Below are 12926 nucleotides of genomic sequence, written 5' to 3' on the forward strand. Positions count from 1 at the left end.
CAAACCCATTGACGGCTTAGCGGATTAGCGCTATTAGCGGCTTTTAGCGGCTTAGCGGATAAGCAGATAAGCAGATAAGCAGCTTAGCGGCTTAGAAAAAGGGGGGGAAGGGGAAAAACCCGCAGGAACTCGCAAGACATTTTCGTCTTGCGAAGCAAGCCCATAGGAAATTCGTTTTGTGAAGCACCTCCAAAATGGAAAACCCTTTCGTCTAGCGGGTTTTCCGTCTTGCGAGGCATTCGTATTGCGGGGCACCACTGTATTTGCTAACCCAATTTCTCATACAGTGGTACCTCGGGTTACATACACTTCAGGTTACATATGCTTCAGGTTACAGACTCCGCTAACCCAGAAATAGTACCTCTGGTTAAGAACTTTGCTTCAGGATGAGAACAGAAATCATGCTCCGGCGGCATGGTGGCAGCGGGAGGCCCCATTAGCTAAAGTGGTGCTTCAGGTTAAGAACAGTTTCAGATTAAGAATGGACCTCCGGAAAGAATTAAGTACTTAACCCGAGGTACCACTGTACAAAGTTTGGAACACATTTAACACTCTTCTTTGATGTGTCTAGATCCAGCCTTAGAGATACGTTGCCTACAATAATCTACTATGATAACCTCTAATTTACAGCAATGTGTTGCTTGCAGAGCTACTTTTGAAGACCCTTCAGAATCTTCAGTTACTGCAAAATACAGCGGCAAGACTTGATCAAGACCAATTAGTCAGAGGCAGACTTTGGTAATAAGGCACCCTAAGCAAGGACAAAATTCGCCCCCCCCCCAATATTTCTTATTTTCACAATGATTCTTTTTCATACAGTTGGATAAGATACAGTTTCTTAATGGATCTTCTCAATATTATATATTTTGTGCCTCCTCGGCTCGGCACCCTACCCCGGGGAACTGCCCACACTGCCCTATATCCAGCGCTGAATTAGTTGGAGCACATATCACATATTCTCAAATATTGGCTGATTTCTGAGTAGCACATTAGTGCTGATACACTGAGAGACCTACACAACTTGGGATCAATGTACTTGAAGGAACCTCTGTATCAGCCTGTCTGCGTGCCGACATCATTACCTTAGACACCCCTCCAAATCCCCCCATCATCAAATGACAGGTGGGTGGCCTGCACAGTGGTGGCTCCCCACTTATGGAATTTTCTGCCCAGGAAGGCTAGCCTGGTGCCTTCTTTACACAATAGGCATGTTTGCCTATTGCCCCAGGCTGTTAACTGTTAATTTGTGTAGACTTGCTGCTGCTGCTAGTTTTTATTCACTGCTTTAAATGCCCAGGTTAGTAGTTGTTCTGGAGTTATGCTACCTGTTCTTTTTTTTTAATATAATTTTTATTAACAAACCAATCAAATCACATTAATTACAAATTACAAAGCCTAATTTTTTGTTGGGGGTACCCATGCTTCAAGCTCAGAAAGGGATCCAAACATCTCTCTTGCTGCTGCTTTAATATTCCCAGTTCTGTCCAAATAGTATTCACAGTTGTGTCCAATCTTCTCTTTATTATTTTCCTCATCTTCTTGTTGTTATCATATATTCCTTTCTTTGTGACCTCTGATAGTCTCCACAAGTGGGTTAAAAACAAACGTTGTTATATCCTGTGTGGATTTTCCATTCCTCCAAGAGCCATATTCAAACAGACAGACACCATTTCAACACTTCCAAACAAAACATTCTTAAAGTCTGCCCATTAGTCCTTGCAGGCCTGTCATTCTCTCCACAATCTTCTTAGGGGGTTCTGCCCGGTCAAACTCACAGTCTGATATAATAACAAAGCCATGGTCTCCTCCCCCTCGATCGTAAATCCTGCAACCAGGCCTGCTTCCTAACAAGTCTCTTTTTATAACTGTGTCATTCCAAAGGCCTTTCATTCCTTTCCAGATATTCCACAAGCAATGTCTTTGATTAGTAATTCATTTCCACACAGTTCTTAATCATCCCGCTTGTAATCAGTAATTGCAACGATTCTTCCTGGGCGGGGGGATTGTTAGGTAATCACATAAGATAAAAAAAGAAAAGTCCCCCCCCATTCCGTCCCGTTCCGACATACCGACCCTTTGAGCCTTCTTCTTGATATATTCCTGTTGAATCCAGCCCGTCGCTTCACTTCACAGAGGTCACTTCAATTAGCAGTCTTAACTTCACTCGAAATATGTGCATTGGCTTCTCTCTAATTGTTTATTTTGAGCTGCTGCAGCCAGGCCGCACGATTAGAGACAGCATCCGGGAGAGCCATCCCACACGAGTGCTGTGCGCCTTGTGCCCTCACCCCCTTCTTTCAAACTCGGGGGTGATTTATGGCAATCACAGGCGAGGCAGTGTTCCCCATTCCCTTGGGGTAACAAGGGAGGCTGCATACTCCCATATCAGCCTCTTAATTACCTCGTGTGAGACAGAGAGATGGTATTGTCAGCCATCTTCCAATGCATCCCTAGCGGCCCCCTGCTGCTGGAAATCATAAATCGTGATTCATAATTCATGATTCGTACTTCATAGATATCGTGAATTGTAAATCATAATTCATAAATATCGTGAATTGCAAATCATAATTCATAAATATGAATCGTAATTCAAAATTCATAAATATCATGAATCCTAAATCATAATTCATAAATATCATGAATCGTGAATCATAATACGTGATTCATAATTCATGATTCGTAATTCATAAATATCATGAATCGTAAATCTTGTTGATTCTTTTATTGCTTTGAGCCACCCTAAGAATATTTATATTGGTGTTTGGAATAGAAAACAAATAAATAAATTATAGAATATAGCTTCCCCACCTCCACCCCTCCCTTGGTTTATTAAAGAAGAAGAAAATTATACAATCCTTCCTAGAATTCTGTGGTGGAAAACACAAAGAGAATGTCATTTTTTTAAAAGACAAAGGCATGTAGTATACCTTTTGAACTCAGCTTGTATTTTAATTCCGTCAGCTCCTTAATTATACTTTGTGGAGTGTGATGCCTCCTGGTGGTTGTCTGCTGTTTTAAAATGTGCATACTCTCTCATCTCAATCCTGCTGAAGGCGGGTGCAGATCAGTTCACTTCTCTTGTAAGATTTGTGGTTATTGCTTTTCATGTCTTCTAAACTGAAATATTGCTATAGTTGTACAACCAATAATAAACAAACGTTGCAGTTCATTGCACTTGATGCAAACAGGTTTGCCATAAGTGGAAAACAGGGCTGTGGTAATACCTGCATTTTCTTTTAATAGGCATGAATTCATTCAGAATCAATAAAATCTTAGGCTCCCTTCTGCCAATGGCTACAGGTGAGAGTTGCCAAAATGCAATTAACTCTTCAAGTTCACTTCCTTGCTTAAATTTTAATTCCCTATTGGTATATCTATGTGTGTTTTGTTTTCAGAAGGGTGACTTTCACATATATTGACAACATTGCTTCAGTTGTAATGAGATATTCAAAAGTTACTGCAATAAGTCAGGGTCTGCAAATGTACTTACCGGCTTGCCAATAAAGAGCTTTTAAAAATTATTGTTAAATGCTACTCCAGTCTCCAAGAGGTAAGAGATGCCAGGGATTCTAGCACTTGCCCTGAGTTCAATTTCCTTGGAATGAAGGTCGGCAGACACTGTCGTGTCATTAGCATCTATGGATTTATTTACACTTATAAACAACCTGAGCATAGGATGGAGATGCTCACAGTATTAACACTCCCAAATATATTGAATCTCCATGAGCCACAACTTTGGATCCAGCACTTAGCGAGCATGTCTCTTAGCTCACTTCCAGCCCACTTCCAGCTCAACTGATGTACAACATTGGCTATTGTTCTCCTACAAAGATGGGGGGGGAGGCCCACCCATTTGTTCTATGGCACAGAGCAACTCCTTTAGTTATGCAAATCATGGTGCTTAATTGATCAGCCAAAGACAGTACCTAAACAAAGGAACTGGTTTGGCAAACTTGCTCTCAAACATTCTAGCTCCTCAGATACAGGATCCCAAGAACTGGGAGGAATTCAGGGCATCATCCAGGCTGATCCTCCAAATTCATAACAGTATTCATTCTGATGAGTTCTTTGTCCCTCTTCTGAGCTAACAAGCACCAAACATCTTGCTGCTTCCACACTTTGCATTTAGTGTGGAATAACCATGCTTCATTTAGTTGGTCAATTTATATACCTCTCAATGCCAAAATAGGCATTAAGGAGACTCTGGTCAGGAGAACATGGAAATGCCCATGTAAACTTGTTGTGTTTTTTTAAAAACAGGATCTACGTAGTGTCATCAAATCACTGTTCTTCTCTGTGTTCCTTGTGTTATTTCCACCTTTTCTCAAATTACAGAAAATCCAAACTTTCTGGAAAGTACAGAACACAATATCTGCCAGGTGTAGATGGCCTTAGCACAGCCTTCACCCACCTGGTGCTGCTCCCCCAGGACTTTGGACAGCAATTCCCATTGACCCAAGTTAGGTGGTTGCCTTCATGTTACACTTCTTTCTTTAAAAGACACCTGGTTGTGCTACATGTAGTGATGTACTGAGTGGTTGAGCCTATTTCCATGCAACTGTATCTCTGAACACTGTCTAATTCATCTTTTCAGTAGATCCCATTGTAGCCACATATTTTTTTCAGTATTTTAATTCATGCTTTTTTAATTATTAAAACACTGTGCAATAGTGTTTAAAGGGGGGAGTTTTAACAGAAATATTAAAAATGAACATAAATAACCACTTTGCCTTTTAAAAAAATATTTGCAGTTGGTGCTGTTTTATCAACTGCTTAATTTTTTTATTTTGCCAAACATTAACAGAATATGTTCAATAACTGGCCTTTAAAAAGGCTTCAGTTCAGATTTGATAAAGACTGGGGAAGGCCCCAGGGGAAGACCTAATTCCACCAGAGGACCTTAAAAACAATATGGACTTTGGGCCCCCTACTCTGGGCTCACTCTTCACCTGCATTGACACCCAAGGACTGGGGGCTTGCAATCATTGCCCCTATAAAAAATTATTTTTTAAAAAATAGTTTCAAATGGTTTAAAAAATGATGAACCATCTCTTCCTTGCCTTGCCTACTCAGCTGCTGTTCCCAGAACACTTTGGGATAGTGGCCTGCTTCATACATAACACCAACCCACAATTAAAGCAAACCAAGGTTCATAAGCCACACAGACTATGGTTAAGATTCTGGTGGTTGGCAATAAATAAACCATGGTTAACCTGCTGGGCAGGGTGTACACATAACATTAAGCCATGGTTAGGGTTTCAGGCAGGAATATTTCCCAGTCCTGCTTGGAAATGCCGGGACTTGAACTTGGGGTTTTTTTCATGCATAGTGGATGCTTTGCCACCTACTGCCCTGTTCCCCACCTCACTGGCCAGTGGCCACCACTGAAACTTCAAACGTGCTTCACAATACCTGTTCATTCCAGCAGGGCTTGGGTAGAAGTACTCCCTAGTAGGCTGTGCCCTACGGTAAGCTGTGGGAGGAACCACCTGGATTTGCATCTTCAGGCACCAAAACATATTGGGCAAAAATTATCTATGGCGAGATAAGGGAAGGGTTCATAAAGGTTTTTCTAACCATATTTTCAGAGGGCCACTATTGGAAGTCTGGGAGAGGAATAAAAAATTGCTGGAGCAGAAGACACCCTGGTGGCTATCACCAATTGATATTTTAACAATTAAAAAATTAAACATTGAGGGGGAACGATGGACGTATGAGGACTTACTAACCAAAACAGAATCCGGGTGGAGGATTAGACCATACGAAGAAATAAAAAATAAGTTGACTGGTTGGATTCAATATCATCAAATAAATTCAATGTGGACGGAAGACAAAAAGATTGGAATAAATGAGAAAAAATCTAGATTCCAGATTGAAATAATAGAAAGTAAAACAAAATTATTATCAAAAATGTATAACCAGTTGCTTGAGTGGGACACCAAGGATGAGGAAGTAAAGGAGGTGATGGTGAGGTGGGCGGTAGATCTAGGGTATAATATAGAGTTTGATAAATGGAAGGCTTTATGGTGTAAAGATATGAACTTTTCAGCATGCACGACACTTAAGGAAAATATGTACAAGATGATGTACAGATGGTACATAACGCCGATAAAATTGCATAAAATTTATAGAACAGGCGACAAACTGTGTTGGAAATGTAAGAGTAAAGAGGGCGAATTTATTCACATGTGGTGGACATGCGAGATTCTCAAAAAATTCTGGGAATCTATCTATAATGAATTAAAAAAAATTCTCAAATATACGTTTGTTAAAAAACCTGAAACCTTCCTGCTGGGGATAATTGGCAAAGATATTAAAGAAGAAGATAGAACCCTTCTTCAATACGCAACAGCGGCCGCTAGAACCCTCATAGCACAGTACTGGAAAACAGCAAAAACCCCAACATTAAAGGAGTGGCAATTTAAATTAATGGATTACTTAGAATTGGCAAAATTGACTCAGAAAATAAGAAATCAAAAAAGTACAAAATTTAGTAATGAATGGGATAAATTTAGAATATATATGGAAATAGAGACAAGGGGAAAATCAAAATGTTAATCAGAAATATAGATGTATTAAAAAAAAAAATCACAGTAGGCATGAGATAACGCTTACTACGTTATAAATTTTATTTTGGAATAGATACAGCAGAAAGATAATTAAGATAACATTATCCGAAATCGAGATAAAGGGAAGTCGATCAATGTTGTTGTAAAATTAATGTTGTGTTGTTTAAGTTGTAAAATTAATGTTGTGTTGTTAAAGTTGTGTTGTTTATGTTGTACGTATTTTATGTTCTTTTTCTTTTCTTTTTTTTCTTTTCTTTTTATGTTTATTTCATTTACTTTTGTCTGTTGTATGTTTGTGAAATATAGTTATGCAAAACTTAATAAAAATATTTTTAAAAAAACAACATATTGGGCAAAACCATACTCAGCAAAATAAATAAACCCAAGTCTGAAGGCTGTGGAGGAGGGACATCAGATGGAAAAGGACGGGACTTGTCAGAAGTGGTAAGCAGAGCAAGGAGGGGCTGAGTTGTGATTAGCTGGGCGGAGGCCTTGAAAGTAAGCCAAGGCTGGATAGGTGGATACCAATAAATTGCAGGTACTGGAGCAGGATCTTCAGCATCTGAAGCATGGATGTGATGAGCCAGGAAAGCAATTCCACCACACTGGAGAGGAGAAGCGCACAGGCAGGCAGGAAGGAAGCCTCTTTCACATGCTGAAGGTGAGAAAAGAAAACAGGTGGAGGAGGTTTGTGTTATTATGCTGCAGGCCAGCATGTGAGCTGTAAACGTTATAATGCTCATAGAATCAAACTGAGTTACTGTATTTGTTGGGATTGTTATGTTTTGAAATGATGTAATATTATTGTTATTATATTGTTATTGTAATGGTGTATCCATCTGCATTTTTTTGTTCTGTCATGAAATGCTTTGAGCATACACATTTAAATACTAAACTAAGCAAGTAAGGTGATCTGTAGGTGCCACTGTTGAATAGCAGCTGAAACAAGAGTACAGGTAAGCAGCAGGCAGGCAAGTCTATGAGTAAATAAGGAGCCTGGCAGATTGGTAAAGCAGTAGGTAACATGAATTTGGGATGATGGCCGCTCTCTTTTAAAAAGGTATTGGGCAAATGCTTGGAGAAGTATGGGTCTGTCAGTGACCACAAGCTATGACCACTAACTGCTACATTCTGAGTCACTGTTAACACATAACACTGGTTACTAAAGCAGAGCAGGACTATTGCCTTCAAGCCCTTTTTGTGGTCTTCTCAGAGATATCTTGTTAGTCACTGCAGGAAGCACCATGCTGGACTAGGTACCCACGTGACCAGATCCAGTGGGGCTTTTCTTTTGTTCTTAAGCTGAGAGAGGCAGGGAGAGCAGGCAGATACCTGGTGCAAGAGAAGGGAGACGTAGGGAAGACAGGCCCCTGGACAAAGGCCCAGACCTGAAAGCAACAGTTCCTCTTCTTCTTTTGAAGTGCATCTTCAAAGGAATAATCTAACCCTGTGGGGCCTGCCCTGCATACGTCCATGTAGTGCTAATTAGGTCAATAATGTGGATAAAGGTAAAGGTAAAGGTACCCCTGCCCGTACGGGCCAGTCTTGACAGACTCTGGGGTTGTGCGCCCATCTCACTTAAGAGGCCAGGGGCCAGCACTGTCTGGAGACACTTCCGGGTCGCGTGGCCAGCGTGACATCGCTGCTCTGGCCAGAGCCAGAGCCAGAGCCAGAGCCAGAGCCAGAGCCGCACACGGAAACGCCGTTTACCTTCCCGCTGGTAAGCGGTCCCTATTTATCTACTTGCACCCGGAGGTGCTTTCGAGCTGCTAGGTTGGCAGGCGCTGGGACCGAGCAGCGGGAGCACACCCCGCCGCAGGGATTCGAACCGCCGACCTTTCGATCGGCAAGCCCTAGGCGCTGAGGCTTTAACCCACAGCGCCACCTGCGTCCCAATAATAATGTGGATATGTTCCCTTAAAAAAATGTCCTCTTCGTTCCTGGAGGCATCCAATTGCCTCAGCACAAAATGTTCCACCTGTTATTTGCCTTGAAATAAAAGAAAAGGGAGGCATTTCCTTTAAATGCAAATAGCAGGCAGGGCAGGCTCAGCCCAAATTTGGATCATAGCATAGGGGGCAAGGGGTTAGAGCCTGCCTCTCTGCCCAGCACACCAGGGTCCTAATCTAGATTTGGGCTTCCTGTGCTTGCTACTTCTACTTCAAATGCCTTTCACACATTTTCTAATTTTGTGTATAGTGTTTTGCTGCCTTGGCCCTGATGCACGTGGGGTGCGTCTGCCTATCGTTGGCTCTGGCTCCATGTACTTTTGGTCTCCCTGCCTTTAAGCGTACCAGTCCCAAGAGGAACAAACCACCACTGGGAATGTCCTCCTGCTTCCTTGTGCTGTGATGCAGTGGCCACCTGGCAGTTTGTCCTGGAGATTCATTTCACTGGCTGCCACAGCTCTATGCCTCTTGTCTTGTGCTTTTCCAGCCAAATTCATGCAAATGCTCCTGAATGGACAGGAGGGTGCTGTGGCTCACATCCAAAGCCACATGTGGCCAACCATACATCAATAAACTGGCATCTGACCATATTGTATTGGCATGCTCTGTTAAGTAAGGATGAGGGATTTGGGTAGGAGAGGCAAGGAGGGTTAGAATCCTATGGTTTCCTACACCCTAAAAGCCAGAGCTACAGCGCAGCATTCCTGTGTCCCATAGAGTCATATTCATACATTTCTCATCACTCAGAGACTCCCTGGAATTTTTCCTGTCCAGCTCTCCAGGTATAAGGTATAAAATTTTAACTCAACCATTGCACTAGTAGAAGCCAGCACAAATCCTGCTAGTGTAATGGGGATTTCACCCTCTCCTCCCCCATGTGCCCTCCCCAAATCAACTCTGGCTTGTTGAGAAAATCCCCAGAACAGTACATTGTAGGAGGATGCAGGAGATCCTTTAATCTGGCAAGCAGAAATGGAATGAAGATAATAGTATGGTGTTGCATTCCTCCAGAGGCATCCAACTTGCTGCTGGTTTGGTCTTAAGTATCTGGTGCTTGTTTCTGAACATTGCTTAAGTGTCCACTATATTTCTGAAATGGAGGAAGATGGGAAGTAAACAAGTAAGATGAGTATCTCTATTGATTTTCGGGCTCTACTGTCCATTAGCTGCCCTGCCCACTGGCTCACTAGCTCCAGTGGTCATCAGCCACTACAGTGGTACCTCGGGTTACATACACTTCAGGTTTAATACGCTTCAGATTACAGACTCCGCTAACCCAGAAATATTACCTCGGGTTAAGAACTTTGCTTCAGGATGAGAACAGAAATCTGCTCCGGTCCATTAGCTAAAGTGGTGCTTCAGGTTAAGAACAGTTTCAGGTTAAGAACAGACCTCCAGAACGAATTAAGTTCTTAACCCGAGGTACGACTGTACTTGATTCAAGAGACAAATGATTTAACATTTTGGGGTTGAATCAGGCTGGGCAACTTTGGGAAATTATTACTATGCAGGCAGAGAGCAAGACTGTGATCATTGTTGTCCATGCATTAAGGTATCTGCCTTATATCAAGTCAGAACATTGGTCTGTTTGGCTCAGCATTGCCTATACTGAATCACAGCATTTCTCCAGGGATTCAGACAGAGAAGTTTCCGAGTCCTGCCTGGAGATGCTGGGGGTTGAACTTGGTACCTTCTGCATGCAAGGCAGGTGCTCTGCTACTTCCTCAATACCCAAGTGTTTTTCTGCCTTTAATTACACAGTAATCCCGGCAGGGTTTCTACTGCAGATATGCAGTCATGAAAAAAATAAAAGGTGAATGGGTGTGTACCACTCTCTGCCGAAAGTGATCAAGGTGTTCTAATTAGCCTTGCTATCAGGAGATGCAGCCTGAAGTTGTTGGCGCTCTAGTTGGGCAAGCACATCTTGGGAGTTACATGACTCCCCTTTCAGAAGTTACTGTGTAGAGCTGCTCTGAGACACGTGGCCACCTCACCCCGCAAGTGGCTACTCTGCGGAATATAGACTGTTTAGGCACATGAGGCTGCCACCTTGAGTCCAGCCATTGCCTGAAAGGGTCTGACTTCATGGTGGTCACATGTATCCTGCCTTGGGATCCATGATGGAAAAAAGGTGGAATACAGAAGACAAGATAGTTAAATAATTAATTCCCTGATGGACACTGTGTTGGATGGCTGCACTCTTGCATCCACAGTCACAAGTGATATGCTTCTGAATTCTAGCTGCTGGAAGTCAAAAGAGGAGAAAGTGCTGTTGCACTCATGTCTTGCTTGCAGGCTTCTCATTGGGGCATTTGGTTGGCCACTTTGAGAACAGAGTGCTGGACTAGATGGACCACAAGCCTGCTCCAGCTACAGGGTTCTTCTTATTGGGCAGCTCTCATTTCCCACTGGGAAAACTTCCTGGTGGCAGTGAAGGGTGCTAAATGCAAGGTGGTTGAATTGAGTGGTCTCCCATTTTCTGGTGTTAAGGGACAGCAGGGAGCACACCCTGTCTCTTACACTCCTTTTCAGCCTTTCGTTGACAAAAAGTGTGGAAGGCATGCTCCTGTGGTGGCCTGACCACCAAGAAATGGAACAACAGCTCAGATGCTCTACAACCTATTGCCCTCTAGTAGTTTTGAACTAGAACTCACATCAGCCAATGGATAGGAATGATGAGAATTTTAGTGCAAAACATCTGGAAGGAACCAGGTTGGTGAAGGCTGCTGTACACCTTGGGTAGAAGCCTGTGACTCTTCAGGTGTTGTACCACAGTGAATTGGATCTGGAGTCCTATGGCTGTTGGGTGGTCACAGGTTCTTCGCCCTCTTCTCTATGTCAGTCTCCTGATTCCCTGTGTGGTGTAGTGGTTAAGAGCGGTAGACTCGTAATCTGGTGAACCGGGTTCGCGTCTCTGCTCCTCCACATGCAGCTGCTGGGTGACCTTGGACTAGTCACCCTTCTCTGAAGTCTCTTAGCCCCACTCACCTCACAGAGTGTTTGTTGTGGGAGAGGAAGGGAAAGGAGGATGTTAGGCGCTTTGAGACTCCTTCGGGTAGTGATAAAGCGGGATATCAAACTCTTATTCTTCTTTTGGCCCCGACTAAAAAGAAAATTTGCTGGAGAAAAGTAACTGTAATGCATGGGGCATGAGGAATGGTGCCTCTATCAGCGCACAACTTACGGGGGGAAGGGAGAGGAAACTTAAATGAAGTCTACCAGCCCCACCCAACCCTTCCCAATTTTAGCCAAATCAAGCTCCCTTCTAAAAACAGTTGTTCATCCTGTTGCTAGGAGACTTTCCTCTCCCCCCCTTCCGAAAATCTCCCTGTTCCTGTCGTGTTTCTCCTGTAACATAACGTCAACTTCTGTTTGTTTCCACATCTGTTATTTCTCCACATAAACACGTCATCATGACTAGCGCTGAGGCAGCTGACACCAGCTGCTGTCCAGCCTTACTCCTGCTATTTTTATGACTTATCTGACCACAAGTGGGGGCTGAGAGCTAAGTCAGCCTGTTGTCTTCAGCTCTAACACTCTGCATGTTGAAGTGAAGGTCAGACAATATGTGATGCAGGAGACACATAGTGCTAGCCCAAACGTACGTACTCAGAAATGGGGCTGACTCTTAGTAATTCTGTAGAGGATTGCATCTTCAACCACCTATTAAAATAAGGCATAGGGGCTCTCAGTTTGATTGGAGCCATGATGTCAGAGGTGGGGGTGTTCCCACATAACTCAGTGAAACACACAGGAATAAACTCCTACTTTCACTGACAGGGAGGAAATGCAGGGGCTTTTGTTGTATCCCCCCCGCAGGAGCAAATATCAGATTTGTAGCAGGAGGGTGCACTAGACCGGGGGGGGGGGGGGGGGGGAGAGAAGGTGTAGTGGGAAGGTTTGAAAGCTTCAAAATACAGAGCTTTCTTTTAAATCAGTTGAGATACCTGATTATTAATCTTCTATATCAGTGTTCTGCACGTTTTAAAACTGTGGGATGTTAAAAAGGACAGGGAACCTTTTTGGCTCCACGGGCCAGATCCTTATCAGGATCAGCCTCACTGGCCAAATTTGACAGGTGGGCAGGGCTACCCACTTGTCAGTTGCATGACATTACCAGATCACATGACTGACAGACACTGACCACCTGAAAATATTTTGCTGGAGTGATGTTAAAGATAGGGAGGGGGAAATGCTTCAGAGAGGCAAACCACTCTCTAAAGCACCCCCCCCCATTAAAGGTTGCTCCAGTGAGCTTTAATAAAGGGAGGGAGGTGCTTCAGAGAACATCCACTAAAGGTCTCTCCAGTAAAAAGGTAAAGGGACCCCTGACAATTAAGTCCAGTCGCGAACAACTCTGGGGTTGTGGCGCTCATCTTGCTTTAAAGGGCAAGGGAGCTGGCGTTCG

General features: G+C 43.2%; 1 protein-coding gene and 1 long non-coding RNA gene across 3 annotated transcripts in view; one reads left to right on the forward strand and one right to left on the reverse strand.

The window, feature by feature from the left end:
- Positions 1 to 7100: 7100 nt before the first annotated feature.
- Positions 7101 to 12926, reverse strand: part of LOC307207716 — a 32090-nt gene continuing 26264 nt past the window's right edge. The window contains exon 4 of the long non-coding RNA XR_013834789.1: positions 7101 to 7224. This is a non-coding gene — a long non-coding RNA (uncharacterized lncRNA). The remainder of the gene's footprint in view (positions 7225 to 12926) is intronic.
- The window catches only part of ACSL4 (acyl-CoA synthetase long chain family member 4), a 79126-nt gene continuing 73319 nt past the window's right edge, over positions 7120 to 12926 (forward strand). For both annotated transcript variants that reach the window (XM_079961681.1, XM_079961685.1), the window contains exon 1: positions 7120 to 7230. The gene's annotated coding sequence lies outside the window, so the exon portion shown is untranslated. The remainder of the gene's footprint in view (positions 7231 to 12926) is intronic.

Source organism: Podarcis cretensis, assembly GCF_951804945.1.
Source record: "Podarcis cretensis genome assembly, chromosome: Z".
In the NCBI taxonomy this organism is placed as follows: domain Eukaryota; kingdom Metazoa; phylum Chordata; class Lepidosauria; order Squamata; family Lacertidae; genus Podarcis; species Podarcis cretensis.